This window comes from Macaca nemestrina, chromosome 20, assembly GCF_043159975.1.
Source record: "Macaca nemestrina isolate mMacNem1 chromosome 20, mMacNem.hap1, whole genome shotgun sequence".
In the NCBI taxonomy this organism is placed as follows: domain Eukaryota; kingdom Metazoa; phylum Chordata; class Mammalia; order Primates; family Cercopithecidae; genus Macaca; species Macaca nemestrina.
Window position 1 is genome coordinate 17,514,757 of NC_092144.1, and position 16,978 is coordinate 17,531,734.

General features: G+C 52.4%; 1 long non-coding RNA gene across 1 annotated transcript; it reads left to right on the forward strand.

Moving 5' to 3' along the window:
• Positions 1-4,540: 4,540 nt before the first annotated feature.
• On the forward strand, positions 4,541-14,483 carry LOC139360221 (uncharacterized). Its single transcript, XR_011617458.1, has 6 exons — positions 4,541-4,572; positions 6,161-6,350; positions 6,882-7,000; positions 9,753-9,870; positions 14,041-14,132; positions 14,220-14,483. It is a non-coding gene; the product is annotated as an uncharacterized lncRNA (long non-coding RNA).
• The last annotated feature ends 2,495 nt before the right edge of the window (positions 14,484-16,978 follow it).

Genomic DNA, 16,978 nt, shown 5'->3' on the forward strand with positions numbered 1-16,978 from the left:
AGCTAATTTGTGTATTTTTAGTAGAGACACAGTTTCACCATGTTGTCCAGGCTGGTCTCGAGCTCCTGACCTCAGGAAATCCACCCGCCTCGGCCTCCAAAAGTGCAGGGATTACAGGCGTGAGCCACCGCACCCAGCCCTGGTGGTGTGTCTACTTTGTAAATGTCATCCAAATCTCCTCACTTCTCTCCAGCCCATGGCTCCCACCCTGGTCCAAGCACCAGTATCTCCTGCCCAAGGCTCCTTCCTAGTCTCCTTGGTCTCCTTCCGCTCCTATCCGTGACAGTCAATGTTCCCCAACAGCAACCACAGGGAATTTTTAAAATGCCAATATTGACCAACTGTCTCTCTGGAAAACACACCTCTTACTCTCCAGGGTACCCCATGAGGTCTTGTGTGTGGTTTCAGCTCCTGCCCACTTCCCGGGGCTCCCCTCCCACCCTCCAGCCACACTGATCTGTTTTCAGCTCCTCACACTCCTGATCCTCTTGAGTCTGAGGCTTTACTTCTGCTTGGAATGCCCTTCCCTGCACTCCCACTGGTTGACTTCTCTTCATCCCTCAGGCTAAGGATTTGTTTTACTGTTTTTTGTTTGTTTGTTTGTTTTGTTTTGTTTTGTTTGTTTTGAGACAGAGTCTTGCTCGGCTGCTCAGGCTGGAGTGCAGTGGTGCGATCTCAGCTCATTGCAAGCTCCGCCTCCCTGGTTCATGCCATTCTCCTGTCTCAGTATCCCGAGTAGCTGGGACTACAGGCACCCGCCATCATACCTGGCTAATTTTTTTGTATTTTTAGTAGAAACGGGGTTTCACCGTGTTAGCGAGGATGGTCTCGATCTCCTGACTTCATGATCCACTCGCCTCGGCCTCCCAAAGTGCTGGGATTACAGGTGTGAGTCACCACGCCCAGTCTGTTTTTATTTTTTTAAGATGGTGTCTTGCTCTGTCACCCAGGCTGGAGTGCAGTGGTGCAATCTTGGCTCACTGCAACCTCCACCTCCCGGGTTCAAACAATTCTGCTCCTGAGTAGCAGGAGTAGGTGTGCACCACAACTAATTTTTGTATTTTTAATAGAGACAGGGTTTCACCATGTTGGCCAGGCTGGTCTCGAACTCCTGATCTCAAGTGATGGACCGGCCTCGGCCTCCCAAAGTGCTGGGATTACAGGCATCAGCCACCACACCCAGGCCCTCAGGCTAAGTTTAAATGCCTCTTCCTCCAGGTAGTCCTCCCTGAGCCCCCTCCATGCGGGGTCAGGAGCCTCCTCTGGGCTCCTCTGGTCTTCTCCATCACGGCATGATGACTTTGTCCTGTCTCTGGTATGATCTGTCTCCACCATCAGCCTATGGGCACCTCCTTGTGCATGGCTGTGTGCCTACTGTGTGCCCAGTACAGGGCCTGGCACACAGTGGGTGCTAACTTAATAAATGCTTTCTGGATGAGGTCAAGAAGGGTTCAGATGGACGAACTGCTCTTCCTCTCCTGGGGCCGGCCCCTTTAATCCCCATCAGCCTTCTCACCTACCTGGGACCACTCTGTCTTTTCTCTGTCCCTTGAGCCTCGGTGGTGAACACCACATGGGTACCGGGCTCGACTTCTCCAGGTGGCACAAGGCGACTCGGCAGCGATGGCAGCAATGGGGTCCCCGAGAAGCCTCTCCGGATGATACCACCACCAACGGAGGCTCAAAGGGGCCAAGCCAGAATCTACCAACTCCCAGATCCACTGGAAGAAACCAGAAAGACGTGAGCAAGTTCTTGGTCACGGGACCTCTCTAGGACCCTGAAATGCCCTCACCCAGACACCTGAACTGGCCTAGAGAGCTGTGTCTCAATCCCACTCTCCTGAGGGAACTTACGTCTCTGAGTCTCAGTTTCCTCATCCGTGAAGTAGGGATCTCAAACGTGGGGGTATATAAATAGTGCCTAGTCCAGGCCAGGTGCTGTGGCTCATGCCTGTAATCCCAGCACTTTGGGAGACCAAGGCAGGTGGATCACCTGAGTTCGGGAGTTTGAGACCAGCTTGACCAACATGGAGAAACCCCACCTCTACGAAAAATACGTTAGCTGGGCGTGGTGGTGCATGCCTGTAATTCCAGCTACTCAAGAGGCTGAAGCAGAAGAATCGTTTGAACCTGGGAGGCGGAGCAGAGACTGTGCCATTGCACTCCAGCCTGGGCAACAAGAGCGAAATTCCATCTCAAATATAAAAAAATAGGCCAGGCGTGGTGGCTCACACATGTAATCCCAGCACTTTGGGAGGCCGAGGCGAGTGGATCACCTGAGGTCGGGAGTTCTAGACCAGCCTGACCAACATGGAGAAATACTGTCTTTACTAAAAATACAAAATTGGCTAGGTGTGGTGGCACATGCCTATAATCCCAGCTACTAGGGAGGCTGAGGCAGGAGAATAGCTTGAACCTCAGAGGCAGAGGTTGCGGTGAGTCGAGATCATGCCATTGCACTCCAGTCTGGGCAACAAGAGCGAAACTCCATCTCAAAACACTAAATAAATAAATAAAAATAAAAATAAAAGATATAAATAAATAAATAGTGCCTGGTCCAGCTGGGCGCGGTGGCTCACGCCTGTAATCTCAGCACTTTGGGAGGCCGAGGCAGGTAGATCACGAGGTCAGGAGATTGAGACCATCCTGGCTAACACGGTGAAACGCCATCTCTACTAAAAATACAAAAACATTAGCCGGGTGTGGTGGCGGGCGCCTGTGGTCCCAGCAACTCGAGAGGCTGAGGCAGGAGAATGGCATGAATCCGGGAGGTGGAGATTGTAGTGAGCCAAGATCGGGCCCCTGCACTCCAGCCTGGGTGACAGAGTGAGACTCCGTCTCAAAAAAAAAAAAAAAAAAAAAGGGCCTGGTCCACAGTGGACATTGCAGAAATATTTATTTATTAACTAATAATAGCATGCTCAGTAGGGCACGGTGGCTCACGCCAGTAATCCCAATACTTTGAAAGGGTCGTTTGACTCCAGGAGTCCTTGACAAGCCTGAGTAACATAGTGAGACCCTATCTCTACAAAAAATAAACAAGATTAGCCAGGCATTGTGGTGTATGCCTGTAACCTCAGCTACTCAGGAGGCTGAGGTGGGAGGACTGCTTCAGCCCAGAAGGTCAAGGCTGTAGTGAGACAAGATCATGCCACTGTACTTTAGTTTGGGTGGCAGAGTGAGACCCTGCATCTCTCTCTCTCTCTCTCTCTCTCTCTCTTTTTCTTTGAGATGGAGTCTCACTCTGTCAACCATATTGGAGTGCACTGGAACAATCTTGCCTTACTGCAACCTCCGCCTCCCGGGTTCAAGTGATTCTCCTGCCTTAGCCTCCTGAGTAGCTGGGATTATAGGTGCCTGCCACCAGGCCTGGCTAATTTTTTTGTATTTTTATTAGAGAGGGGTTTTCACCGTGTTGGCCAGGCTGGTCTCGAACTCCTGACCTCAAGTGATCTGCCCACCTTAGCCTCCCAAAGTGTGGGGATTACAGGCATGAGCCACTGTGCCCAGCTGAGACCCTGTCTCTAAAAATAAAAATAAATAAAAGAGTATGTTTATTTTTATAACATATGCTATATAATGCTATTTATTATAATGCTATGCACCATAATGATATTCTATCATACATTAATTTTTTTCTTACATTTGAGATCCCAATATCTTATTTATTAAAATATAAAAGTAAGGCTGGGCACGGTGGCTCATGCCTGTAATCCCAACACTTTGGGAGGCCAAGCCAGGTGGATCACGAGGTCAGGAGTTCGAGACCAGCCTGGCCAACATAGTGAAACCCTGTCTCTACTAAAAATAGGAAAGTTAGCTGGGTGTAGTGGCACGTACCTGTAGTCCCAGCTACTCAAGAGGCTGAGGCAGGAGAATCACTTGAACCCAGGAGGTGGAGGTTGCAGTGAGCGGAGACTATACCATTCACTCCAGCCTGGGTGACAGAGCAAGACTCTGTCTCAAAAAAAAAAAAAAGTAAAACAGTAAAACATGCAGTAAATAAGCAAATGAATAATAACGATAGTACTAATGGCTAACATTTTCTGCACAATCACTCTATATAAATGCGGTTCCAATAGTAGGTGGATGGGCTCATGAAGGCATAATGAAGCCATTTAGCACCATTATTTCCATTTAACGAAAGAGGAAATGAAGGCTCAGAGGTTAAGAAACTGGAGCCCAGGGTTGCAGTTCATAACTAAATGCAATTCTGAGCTTCAGTGCCGAGTTCCTTGAAGGAAGGACTGAATGAGAAATTAAATGAGATGCTGTTTCCCAGCAGGCTCTGGATAAATGCTGGATACATTTTAAGAACAGGCAGAATCAGGCTGAACAGATGCTTTGGGAGTGAGCTCTTCAGCGCAACAGATCTGGGTTCAATCCAGGCCACGTGGTCTAGGGCAAGGGGGCCTCAGTTTGAGCATCTGGGAAATGGAGATGAAAGGGGTATGATACCTCAGAGGTGTTGATGATAGAACAATGGGACCCACGTGCGCCAGACACAGGCTGTGTGCTGTCCGCAGTGCTGACCCCAGAATGGGGCACGAAACTGGAACTCACAGCTTTGGGGTAAGGGAATCAGAGAAGACAAATGTGGAGATGGGGAGAGTTGGGGTTCAAAGAGATGGCCCAGCCTTCCCCTGCTGTACTCCTGAGCCTCACCAATGAGCCTATCTCCACCACCAGACTGAGCATTAAAACTGGGAAACTGGCCAGGCGCGGTGGCTCACGCCTGTAATCCCAGCACTTTGGGAGGCTGAGGCAGGCGGATCGCTTAAGGTCAGGAGTTCAAGACCAGCCTGACCAACATGGCAAAACCCTGTCTCTACTAAAAATACAAAAATTAGCCAAGCATGGCGCTTTGCACCTGTAATCCCAGCTACTTGGGAGGCTGAGGAAGAATTGTTTGAACCCAGGAGGTGGAGGTTGCAGTGGAACGATCTGGGCACCAGATCTGGGCAACAGCATTCAGGCTGGAGTGCAATGGTGTGGTCTCCACTCACTGCAACCTCTGCCTACTGGGTTCAAGTGATTCTCCTGCCTCAGCCTCCCGAGTAGCTGGGACCACAGGCACGTAGTCCCCATCTCAAAAAATAAAAAAGTAAAAATAAAAATCAAAAAGCTGGGAAACTGCCAGACGTGGTGGCTAATGCCTGTAGTCCCAGCACTTTGTGAGGCTGAGGCCAAAAGTGAGTTCAAAAACCAGCCTGGGCACCCTGTCCCTACAAAACATTTTTAAAATTAGCCAGGTGTGGTGGCTCAAGCCTGTAATCCCAGCACTTTGGGAGGCCGAGACGGGTGGATCACAACGTCAGGAGATTGAGACCATCCTGCCTAACACGGTGAAACCCCGTCTCTACTAAAAAATACAAACAACTAGCCGGGCGAGGTGGCGGGCGCCTGTAGTCCCAGCTACTCGGGAAGCTGAGGCAGGAGAATGGCTTGAACCCGGGAGGCAGAGCTTTCAGTGAGCTGAGATCCGGCCACTGCACTCCAGCCTGGGCGACAGAGCAAGACTCCGTCTCAAAAAAAAAAAAAAAAAAATTAGCCAGGTGTAGTGGTACATGTGCCTGTAGTTCCAGCTCCCAAGGAGGCTGAAGCAGGAGGATCGCTTGAGCCCAGGAGGTTGAGACTGCAGTGAGCTATGATTGCGCCACCGCTCTTCAGCCTGGGTTACAGAGGGAAACTCTGTCAAAAAAAAAAAAAAAATGGGGCTGGGCACGGTGGTTCACGCCTATAATCCCAGAACTTCAGCACTTTGGGAGGCTGAAGTGGGTGGATCACGAGGTCAAGAGATCGAGACCAGCCAACATGCTGAAACCCCATCTCTACTGAAAATACAAAAATTAGCTGGGCTGGTGGTGCGCACCTGTAGTCCCAGCTATTCGGGAGGCTGAGACAGGAGAATTGCTTGAAACCGGGAGGTAGAGGTTGCAGTGAGCCCAGATCATGCCACTGCACTCCAGCCTGGTGACGGAGCAAGACTAGGTCTCAAAAAAATGGGGAAACTGAGGTCCAAGACCATGCCACTAATCAGGACCAGAGCCAGGGCAAAGCGGGGTGGGAGGAAGAGGGTGAGGAGAATGGATGTGAGTTGAACTTGAACTTCTGTGTGTGTAGGGGATGCAGCATAACTCATTTCCTTGCCTATGAGTAGGGGATCCTCTGACTCTTGTGTTTCGGAGGAAGACATCAAAGCTTGGAGAGAAAATGACCTGCTTGCTGGGAGTCATACAGCTGGGGGCTTGAGTCCCGCTCAGACCTCATCCTTCTAGGACTGGTCCCCACATCTGAGCACAATTCGTCCCCACCCTCTCCCAGGGGCACCTGAATTTGAAGGCAGAAATGTAAGTGCTCTGGTAGCTGGGAGGGTGTGTCGGGAAGGAAGACGGTGGAGTGTGAGGGAACAGTGAGCACCTCCCAGATGGGAGGCCCCTGAGATGTCAGCTGCTCATTTTCCTTTCTCTCTCCTTCCTTCCTTCCTTCCTTCCTTCCTTCCTTCCTTCCTTCCTTCCTTCCCGTTCCTTCCTTCCTCTCTCTCTCTCTTTCTTTCTTTCTTTCTTTCTTTCTTGAGATGGAGTCTCTGTGTCTCCCAGGCTGGAGGGCAGTGGCGCAATCTCAGCTCACTGTAAGCTCCGCCTCCCGGGTTCACACCATTCTCCTGCCTCAGCCTCCCGAGTAGCTGGGACTACAGGCGCCCGCCACCACACCCAGCTAATTTTTTTGTATTTTTAGTAGAGACATGGTTTCACCGTGTTAGCCACGATGGTCTCGATCTCCTAACCTCATGATCCGCCTGCCTCGGCCTCCCAAAGTGCTGGGATTACAGGCATGAGCCACCGCGCCCAGCCAAGACAGGGTCTTTCTCTGTCACCCAGGCTGGAGTATGCAGTGGTGCAGTCTTAACTCACTGCAGCTTCGACCTCCCAAGCTCAAGGATCCTCCAACCTCAGCCTCCCAAGTAACTGAGACTACAGGCACACACCACAACTCCCAGGTAATTTTTGTATTATTTGTAGAGACAGGATCTCACTATGCTGCCCAGGCTGGTCTTGAAACCCTGGGCTCAAGTGATCCACAAGCCTCAGCCTCCCAACGTGCTGGGATTCCAGGCTTGAGCCATGGAAGCCGAGCTTGTCTGCCCATTTTCCTGCTGGGAAAACAAGGTTCCAGATGGGAGAACTCCCTGCACACATTTCTATTTGTTCATGTATTCATTGAACAAATGTAAAAAAATAATTCACCTCGTGTTAGAAAGAAAAGAAAACTGGACAAGGGCCTGGGAATGAGGGAGTGGATAATGTTGCTGGCATGAGTTAGGGAATTTTCTGAGCAGGTGACTTTGAGGCAAGACCTGAAAGAGGAGAATGAGCCAGCCAGGAGAAAGTTAGGGGAAAAGAATAACAGGCAGAAGGAACAGCACTTGCGAAGGCCCGGAAGTGGCAAAAAGTTGGTAGGTTTAAGGAACAGGAGTTGGTAAGCCAGGTGCAGTGGCTCACGCCTGTAATCCCAGCACTTTGGGAGGCTAAGGCGGGCGGATTGCCTGAGGTCAGGAGTTCGAGACCAGCCTGGCCAACATGATGAAACCCCTGTCTCTATAAAAATACAAAAATTACCTGGGTATGGTGTTGCGTGCCTGTAAGCCCAGCTACTCGGGAGGCTGAGGCAAGATAATTGTTTAAGACTGGGAGGCGGAGGCTACAGTGAGCCGAGACTGCACCATTGCACTCCAGCCTGGGCGACAAAGGGAGACTCCATCTCAAAAAAAAAAAAAAAAAAAAAAAGAGCCAGGCCCAGTGGCTCACATCTGTAATCCCAGCATTTTGGGAGGCTGAGGCGGGTGGATTGCCTGAGGTCAGGAGTTCGAGACCAACCTGGCTAGCATGGTGAAACCCTGTCTCTACTAAAAATACAAAGTAGCCAGGTGTGGTGGCATGGGGCTGTAATCCCAGCTACTCGGGAGGCTGATGCAGGGGAATTGCTTGAATCAGGGAAGTAGAGGTTACAGTGAGCCAAGATTGCACCGCTGCACTCCAGCCTGGGCCACAGAGCAAGACTTTCATCTCCAAAAAAAAAAAAAAGAATGGCAGCTGCGAGCCAAGGGCCAGAGTGGAGGGAAGTTCGTTGCTTCAGGGGCTGGGTGAGGACTTGGGATTTGATTCTGGGAGAATGTTGAGGCTTTGAGGAATGTGATTTACTTGGGGATTATAGGAAACCTCCTGTGGCCGACTTGGGGAGCAGGGCCTGTCCCTGGGGCAGAGGCTAGAACAGTGTCCAGGTGAGATATGGACCAGAGCGGGGCCTGTGAGTGGATCTGAGATATGTTTTGGGGGCTGAAGGACAGGTCATAGTCACAGGGTGTGAGAAACAGAAGATTCAAGGGTGTCTGGTGATTTTTTTTTTTTTTTTTTTTTTTTTTTTGAGACAGAGTTTCGCTGTTGTCGTCCAGGCTGGAGAGTAATGGCGCAATCTCACTGCAACCTCTGCCTCTCATTTTCAAGCAATTCTCCTGCCTCAGTCTCCCAAGTAGCTGGGATTACAGGCGCCCACCACCATGCCCAATTAATTTTTGTATTTTTAGTAGAGATGGGATTTTGCCATGTTAGCCAGGTTGGTCTCAAACTCCTGACATCAGGTGATCCACCCACCTAGGCCTCCCAAAGTGCTAGGATTACAGGCGTGAGCCACCACACCCAGCCGTGACTGGTGATTATTAAGCATGATTATTTGTTTTTCAGAAAGCCAGGAGTCACACAGTTACCTGGGGAATGGGGCTGCCATTACTTGCATGGGGAAAATTGAGGGGAAATCACCAGGCTGTGGGTGGGTTTCAATTTCGCTGGAGCATCACGAGTCCCAGAGGGAGCCAGTGGAGGCAGCTGAATGTTTGGATCTGGAATTATGGGGGACCTGGCTCATTTGAAGGTGAAACAGACCTAACAGGTCTGGGGGCAGTTGCCAGCATCTGGCTGTTGGTGAGATGTGGGGCTGCTCCCGAGAGCCCTGATTCCTGGGACCCAGCTGGCTATCCCTCCCCCATCTGGAGTGGGGTGGGGGTAAGGATGGGTCTCCCAGGAACCAGGGATGGGGAATAGGGGGTTGTCCTCTGGTCTTGGCTGCAGCACACATCAACCTGCCACTCCTGATTTTTCATTTTTTATTTTTATTTTTATTTTTATTTATTTATTTATTTATTTATTTATTTGAGACAGAGTCTCGCTCTGTCGCCCAGGCTGGAGTGCAGTGGCCGGATCTCAGCTCACTGCAAGCTCCGTCTCCCGGGTTTACGCCATTCTCCTGCCTCAGCCTCTGGAGTAGCCAGGACTACAGGCGCCCACCACCTCGCCCAGCTAGTTTTTTTGTATTTTTTAGTAGAGACGGGGTTTCACCGTGTTAGCCAGGATGGTCTCGATCTCCTGACCTCGTGATCCGCCTGTCTCGGCCTCCCAAAGTGCTGGGATTACAGGCTTGAGCCACTGCGCCGGGCCTCATTTTTTATTTTTGAGACAAAGTCTCACTCTGTCACCCAGGCTGGAGTGCAGTGGCGCAGCCACAGCTCACTGCAGCCTGGGCCCCCTGGGCTCAAGCAATCCTCCCACCTCAGCCTCCCAAAGTTCTGAGATTATAGGCAGGCGCCACCACCCCCAGCTGAGAGCTCCCTTTTGTTGTTTTTTGTCGTTGTTATTTTGGTTTTTTGTTTGTTTGTTTTGTTTTGTTTTTTGAGACAGAGTTTCGCTCTTGTCACCCAGCCTGGAGTACAATGATGCAATCTTGGCTCACCACAACCTCCACCTCCCGGATTCAAGCGATCCTCCTGCCTCAGCCTCCCAAATAGCTGGGATTACAGTCATGCACTACCACACCCAGGTAATTTTGTATTGTTAGTAGAGATGGGGTTTCTCCATGTTGGTCGGGCTGGTCTCAAACTCACGACCTCAGGTGATCCACCTGCCCAGCCTCCCACACTGCTGGGATTACAGGCATGAGCCAGAGTGACCAGCCTTTTTTTTTCTTTTTCTTTTTCTGTTGAGATGGAGTCTCGCTCTGTTGCCCAGGCTGGAGTGCAGTGGCGCGATATTGGTTCAATGCAACCTCTGCCTCCCAAGTTCAGGTGACCTTCCTGCCTCAGCCTCCCGAGTAGCTGGGACTGCAGGCATGCACCACCATGCACTGCTAATTTTTTGTATTTGTAGTAGAGACACGGTTTCACCATGTTGGCCAGGATGGTCTCGATCTCTTGACCTCATGATCCACCTGCCTCGGCCTCCCAAAGTGTTGGGATTACAGGCATAAGCCACCGCGCCCAGCTTGTTGTTGGTGTTTTGTTTGTTTGTTTGAGACAGAGTCTAGCTTTGTTGCCCAGGCTGGAGTGCAGGGGCACAATCTTGGCTCACTGCAACCTCCACCTCCTGGGTTCAACCAATTCTCCTGCTTCAGCCTCCCAAGTAGCTAGGATTACAGGTGCCTGTCACAACACCCAGCTTATTTTTTGTATTTTTAGTAGAGAGAGCGTTTCTCCATGTTGACGAGGCTGGTCTCTAACTGCTGTCCTCAGGTGATCCACCCACCTCAGCCTCCCAAAGTGCTGGGATTCCATGTGTAAGCCACTGTGCCTGGCTTCTTTGCTGTTTCTTAAACCTGCCTCGGGGCCTTTGCACGTGCTGCGCCATCTGCCAGGAACACCCTTCCCCCCGCTGTTGAAATGGCTAACTGCTTGTTCTTATTCATACTTCAGCTAAAATGTCAACTCCCCGGAGAAGGCCCTCCTGCCCAGCTCCAGCAGTCTCATGAGCGCTCAGCCACCCCCGCATTTTCTTCTTTTCTTGCCTCATGAGCCCTGTCATTTCGGGACCTGTCACTTCAGTTCTGTGTCCTACACACTCAGCATGGGGCCTGGCACACAGCGGGTGCCATGTGCAGGCGAAATGACTGATGCTGTGAGCTGAGTGTGGGAGAGGCCATCGGAAGGTCCTTACTTTATTTATTTATTATTATCATTATTTTTTGAGACGGAGTCTCGCTGTGTCGCCCAGGCTGGAGTGCAGTGGCGCAATTTCAGCTCACTGCAAACTTCACCTCCCAGGTTCAAACGATTCTACTGCCTCAGCCTCCCGAGTAGGTGGGATTACAGGCACCCGCCACCATGCCCAGCTAGTTTCTTTTCTTTTCTTTTCTTTTCTTTGAGACAGAGTCTTATTCTGTCATCAGGCTGGAGTGCAGTGACGTGATCTTAGTTCACTGCAACCTCTGCCTCCCGGGTTCAAGTGATCCTCCTGCCTCAGCCTCCCAAGTAGCTGGGATTACAGGCACCCGCCACCACGCCAGGCTAATTTTTGTATTTTTAGTAGAGATGGGGTTTCACCACGTTGGCCAGGCTGGTCTTGAACTCTTGATCTCAGATGATCCACCCGCCTCAGCCTTCCAAAGTGCTGGGATTACAAGCGTGAGCCACGGCGCGTGGCCTAGAGCTCCACCATCAGCGGGACTCCGCAGCATGCTGCCCCTGGCCTTGACCCCAAGTTCCTCCTCTAAGAAACACCCTAAATCTGTCCCTTGCCTGTTCCCAACCCTCCTGTAGCTCCTAGCACCCCTAGAACAAAATCCACACCCCCTTCGCTCAACCCCCAGGACCTAGTGTGTCCTGGCCCCTGCCTACCACCAACTCTCACCTCCCTCCATTTCCCTTGGCTCACCGTGCCTCACCCACCAGCCTCCTTCACAGTTCCTTAAACCTGCCTCAGGGCCTTTGCACATACTGTGCCCTCTGCCAGGAACATCCTTCCCCCAGTTCTTGAAATGGCTGGTTGCTTGCTTTTATCCATTCTTCAGCTAAAATGTCAACTCCCCAGAGAAGTCCTTCCTGCCCAGCCTGGGCAGTCTCATGAGCCCTCACCCACCCCCACATTTTCTCTTTTTTCTTGGCTTAACATCTGTCTCATGAGCCCTGTCATTTTGGGGCCTCTCACTTCCTCTGCCTCCCAGGTTCAAGTAATTCTCCTGCCTCAGCCTCCTGAGTAGCTGGGATTGCAGGCACCTGCTACCACACCTGGCTAAGTTTTGTACTTTTAGTAGAGATGGGGTTTTGCTATGTTGGCCAGGCTGGTCTCAAACTCCCGACCTCAAGCAATCTGGCAATCCGCCTGCCTTGGCCTCCCAAAGTGCCGAGATTACAGGCATGAGCCACTCCGTCTGGCCTTTTTTTGTTTGTTTGTTTGTTTTTGAGACGGGATCTCATTTAGTCTCCCAGGCTGGAGTGCAGTGGCATGATCACAGTTCACTGCAGCCTCGACCTCCCATGCTCAAACAGTCCTCCTACCTCAGCCTCCCAAGTAACTGGGACCTCAGGCATACACCACCATGCCTGGCTAATTTTTTTCTTTCTTTCTTTTTTTTTTTTTTTTTTTTTGTAGCGATACGGGCTTACTATGTTACCTAGGATGGTCTTGAACTCCTGGGCTCAAATGATCCGCCTGCCTCAGCCTCCCAAAGCACTGAGATTACAGGTGTGAGCCACCGCGCCCAGACTACCCTTTTCCTCTCTTCTGCAGATGGCTGGAGTGTGGATAAATAAACATTAAGGCATATGCAGCCTTGCCTGCCCTACCTGAGGCTCACCCTGAGCACCCTCATTCCACACAATGTTAGCCCAGTTTTTTTTTTTTTTTTTTTTTTGAGACGGAGTCTTGCTCTGCCGCCCAGGCTGGAGTGCGGTGGCCGGATCTCGGCTCACTGCAAGCTCCGCCTCCCGGGTTCACACCATTCTCCTGCCTCAGCCTCCCGAGTAGCTGGGACTACAGGCGCCGCCACCACGCCCGGCTAGTTTTTTGTATTTTTTTAGTAGAGACAGGGTTTCACCGTGTTCGCCAGGATGGTCTCGATCTCCTGACCTCGTGATCCGCCCGTCTCGGCCTCCCAAAGTGCTGGGATTACAGGCTTGAGCCACCGCGCCCGGCCTAGCCCAGTTTTTTAACACAAAAAAGCGCTGAGTTCTGGCCAGGTGTGGTGGCTTATGCCTGTAATCCCAGCACTTTGGGAGGCCGAAGTGAGTGGATCACTTAAGGTCAGGGGTTCAAGACCAGCCTGGCCAACATGGAGAAACCCGTCTCTACTAAAACTACAAAAATCAGCTGGGCGTGGAGACTTGTGCCTGTAACTCCAGCTACTCAGGAAGCTGAGGGAGGAGAATCACTTAAACCCGGGAAGCGGAGGTTGCAGAGAGCAGAGATCACATCACTGCACTCCAGCCTGGGCGACAGAGTGAGACCCTGTCTAAAAAACAAAACAAAACAACAACAGAAACCACTGAGTCCTAGAGAGGTTACCAGCCACTCAGGTGACAGACCTGGAATTTGAATCCAGCCCCTGCAGGGTTTTTCTCTTGGCTCAGTTTCCCAGAATAGGGGCATTGGCCGTGATCCGAAGTTGTGGCCTCATAACCCACTGCCCTGGCCCGGGGGTAGCCAGGTCCCCTTTTCTTGGGTGAGTCAAAACCTTGTGTCTAGGCACAAGGGGTCTCCTGCTCCCAAAAGCAGTGGCCACAGCGCTGGGCTGGACACTTGGATCAGGTCCCCAATTCCCTGGTGGCCCTCTCTGGGCTTCCGTGGGCCCCTGTGAGTTGGTCCCCAAGCAGCTCTACATGTTTCCTTTTTTGGTGGGGTGGGGGCATGGGACGGAGTCTTGCTCTGTCTCCCAGGCTGGAGTGCAGTGGCACGATCTTGGCTCACCGCAACCTCCACCTCCCAGGTTCAAGCGATTCTCCTGCCTCAGCCTCCCAGTAGCTGGACTACAGGCATGAGCCACCATGCCCGGCTAATCTTTTTGTATGTCTAGTAGAGATGGGGTTCCTCCATGTTGGTCAGGTTGGTCTTGAACTCCTGACCTCAAGTTATCTGCCTGCCTTGGTCTCCCAAAGTGCTAGGATTGCAGGCGTGAGCCACCGCGCCTGGCCAGCTCTGGGTGTTTCTGAGTAGTGGGTCTCTGGGATCTCCTCCCCCATGGCCTGGGCCACCCCTACCCACTACTCACCTTGCTCGGCAGAAAGGAGAGTGCTGTCCGGCTGTGCCTCATGCTGCCGGCGTCTCTGGCCCTGCGGAGATGGTTGTGAGACCTCCAGACCCCTGGGAGCCCAGGTACGGCCCTGTGGGACATTCCCTAGTCTAGCTCCCCTAGACAGCAGCTCACTCCCACACTCTCTGCACCCTCCCTTGAATCCCAAGGACATTAAATCAAGGCGGCATGGACCACACCACAGGCACCAGCGTGAGGAACCCACCCGGACCTTGCTGTGATCCCTATCCAGGGACAGCAGCCAGGTACCCAAAGCCCCTCCCCACACCCGTCCAGGTTCAGCAGCCTGGGTGGGGGCATCAGGACCGGTGAAACAAGGTCTCCTGGCCCCAGACCCATGGGAGACACATTCAACTCCCAGAGCGGCTTTGATGGCTTCAGGGGGATTACGAGACCCCGGCCCCTCTCCTGAGAACCCCTCAAGCTCACGTAAGCTTGCTACACAAGGCCCGGGTAGGTCTGGCACTCACCACCACTGCTGGGTCCCATGACCTCCCGGGGAGTGAGGGAAGGAGAGGAGAACCTGACCTGGCCAAGAGGGAGGTCCAAGGCTCCCCCAACACCCACTCAGCGGAGCCCCTTAACTGTCTGGGCACCAGGCCAGGACATAACCCACACACTTTCCTTGGGTGAGGCTCCCAGTGGGTGGAGGGCAGAGTGTCCAAGAGGGCCTGAGGGGGCAAGAGAGAGTGGCCAAGAGGGTCACCGGGTGTGGAGGGGGAGGGGTGGGGGAGGGCAGAGGAAGGAGGTGGGAAAGGAGGGAAGGGAGGCGTAGGAGTAAGGAGGCTGGGTAAGAGGTGTTAAGTTTATTTATTTATTTATTTTGAGACAGTCTCACTCTGTCACCCAGGCTGGAGTGCAGTGGCACGATCTTGGCTGACTGCAAGCTCTGCCCCCCAGGTTCATGCGATTCTCCTGCCTCAGCCTCCTGAGTAGCTGAGATTACAGGTGCCTGCCACCACGCCCAGCTAATTTTTGTATTTTCTTTTTTTTTTAGTAGAGATGGAGTTTCACCATATTAGTCAGGCTGGTCTCGAACTCCTGACCTTGTGATCTACCCGCCTCAGCCTCCCAAAGTGCTGGAATTACAGGTGTGAGCCACCGCGCCCCGCCTGAGAGGTGTTAAGTTTAATTGTTCATGTGTTTGCATATGACGGCGGGGGGTGCGCAAAGGAAGACGGTGGTAGGGGACCAGCAGCTCTGGGAATGGGGGGATTTTATCAACTTAGGGTCTAGTATATGTGCTTCCAAGCAGAGCCCGTGGAGTGTAGCCTAGGGAGCTTGGGGGCTCCACGAAAGCTGCCCACTGCACTGTGCCGCCCAAGGCAGACCAAAGACCCTCTCTGGTTGACCCCCTATCCACAAACTGTTGGGGCTGCAGATGCAGCTAGAAATGGGGCCCCCAGGAGGGTGATGGGTGGGGTGGGAGGTGGGAGGGGGCTGTGGCCAGGGGAAAGGGGCTGATGTGTGGGACTGTTGGCCTCCAGAGCTGCTGTGAGTTAATGTTTCCCCAGCATCGCCAGCTGCCCAGGAGGCCCCGACAGCGTCTCCCCTCCAAAGATATCAAAGCATGACCCAGCCTCAAGCCAGCGTTTGCCCCTCTGTGCTGGGTGACCTGGACCCTGTGGCCTCTCTGAATGTCCATTTCGGGGGCAGCTCCAGGCTGGAGTCGGGGAGACGGCTTGGGGGCACCTCCCAGGACAAGGCACACAACTGACACCCAGCACTGAGCCTCCGTGTCCCCCTTCTGATAAAAAAGTCTGGACAGGGCGTGGGCACAGTGGCTCACGCCTGTAATCCCAACACTTTGGGAGTCTGAGATGGGTGAATCACTTGAGGCCAGGAGTTCAAGACCACGTTACCATATTAGCCTGGCTAATACGGTAAAAATACAAAAATTAACTGGGCATGGTGGCGCATACCTGTAGTCCCAGCTACTCAGGAGGCTGAGGCACAAGAATGACTTGGGGCCAGGCGCTGTGGCTCATGCCTGTAATCCCAGCACTTTGGGAGGCCAAGGTGGGTGGGTCACCTGAGGTCTGGAGTTTGAGACCAGCCTGACCAACATGGTGAAACCCCGTTTCTACTAAAAATACAAAAAAATTAGCTGGGTGTGGTGGCAGGCGCCTGTAATCCCAGCTACTTGGGAGGCTGAGGCAGGAGAACCGTTTGAACCCGGGAGGCAGAGGTTGCAGTGAGCCGAGATCACGCCACTGCACTCCAGCGTGGGCAACAAGAGTGAGACTCCGTCTCATTAAAAAAAAAAAAAGAAAAAAAGGCCGGGCATGGTGGCCCATGCCTGTAATCCCAGCACTTTGGGAGGCCGAGATGGGTGGATCACGAGGTCAGGAGATCGAGACCATGGTGAAACCCCGTCTCTACTAAAAAAAATACAAAAAATTAGCCGGGAGTGGTGGCAGGCGCCTGTAGTCCCAGCTACTCGGGAGGCTGAGGCAGGAGAATGGCATGAACCTGGGAGGTGGAGCTTGCAGTGAGCCGAGATTGCGCCACTGTACTCCAGCCTGGGCGACAGAGCGAGACTCCGTCTCAAAAAAAAAAAAAAAAGAATGGCTTGAACCCAGGAGTCAGAGGCTACAGTGAGCCAAGGTTGCACTACTGCACTCCAGCCTAGGTGACAGAGGGAAACTGTCTCAAAAAAGAAAAAAAGAGGCCGGGCGCGGTGGCTCAAGCCTGTAATCATAGCACTTTGGGAGGCCGAGGCAGGCGGATCACGAGGTCAGGAGATCGAGACCATCCTGGTGAACATGGTGAAACCCCGTCTCTACTAAAAATACAAAAAAATTAGCTGAATGTGGTGACAAGCACCTGTAGTCCCAGCTTCTTGGGAGGCTGAGGCAGGAAAATGGCGTGAACCCAGGAGGCGGAGCTTGCAGTGAGCCGAGATTGC